The sequence below is a fragment of the Sinocyclocheilus rhinocerous genome, unplaced genomic scaffold, assembly GCF_001515625.1.
Source record: "Sinocyclocheilus rhinocerous isolate Xijiao unplaced genomic scaffold, SAMN03320098_v1.1 scaffold82, whole genome shotgun sequence".
NCBI classification, from domain to species: domain Eukaryota; kingdom Metazoa; phylum Chordata; class Actinopteri; order Cypriniformes; family Cyprinidae; genus Sinocyclocheilus; species Sinocyclocheilus rhinocerous.
The window spans coordinates 1,345,756-1,346,844 of NW_015644168.1; positions in this window are offsets into that span (position 1 = coordinate 1,345,756).

Sequence of the window (1,089 nt, forward strand, 5' to 3'; positions counted from 1 at the left end):
TATATTCAGGTTTAAGTCCCCACCAGAATAGAAAAACAGGTACACACACACACACACACACACACACACACAACTGCTAATGCTATCTGTGACCTGTAGCTTAAATAGTGTGTCTATAGAGTCTGGCTTTGGATTGGTTGTTCTGTGGGTAGTCGTGGACCCTCCCCGCGACACCGGTCCTCATAATGAGGTTCTGCAGGGAGTTTCAGAGCGAGGCATCACAGGCCAGCTGCATTATTCGGTGGGATCGTTCTCGCTATTTTTTGGTGTCTCATCATCCATTTTATAATGCGTACATCTATAATTAAAAACACAAATATGTGTCTGCAAACTTGCAGATGTTCAGTGTGTGCGAATGCAAATCATTAATGCTTCATTGAAGCACTCACATTCATGCCTAAAATCTAGAAAACACTTACTCGCACTGATCTAACTTACACTGGTGCCACAAACTGTGAAACATCTGCCAGGCAGCCCGGGAGCAGTGCATTCTGGGAGCAGCAGCGCTTAATGAAAGGAATATGAATAGCACAAAGTAAAAACAGAGGGAAACGGAGGAAAAGAAGAAGAAAGGAGGAAGAGAGAGGGAGACAAAAGAATCTAATGCAGTCCAGATTGTTAGGAGCGCTCCTTCCAGATGAGGCATACTGCGACAACTATGTCTATAAGCGTGAAACCTGGAAACACAGCGACTTAATTGATCACAACAAAGCTAGTCATGACGGAGTTCAAATTCATTATTTTTCAAGCACATTTGGCACCTTGATGTAGGTTTCGTGCTGCCATGCTTTTTAAGTCTACTGAACCATAATTTAAAAACAACTTACCCATGTGTTTTCCCCGTAGCATGCAGTGGAGATAAGAGTGACAATTTATATCGATGAATTAACTTCTCGCTGTGCACTATAATGTCACAAAGTTGCATATTAAATTTAATCTAAAAAAAGTGTCATTTGGCATTATAATTATTGTTGCAGCTCAGCACCAGTATTTACAATTACAGTCTGTCAAAAAAAAAAAAAAAAAAAAACGAATTTCGAATATTCGTCGAATTTAAAATAAAAATCCACATTCGAATGCAAAAATGTT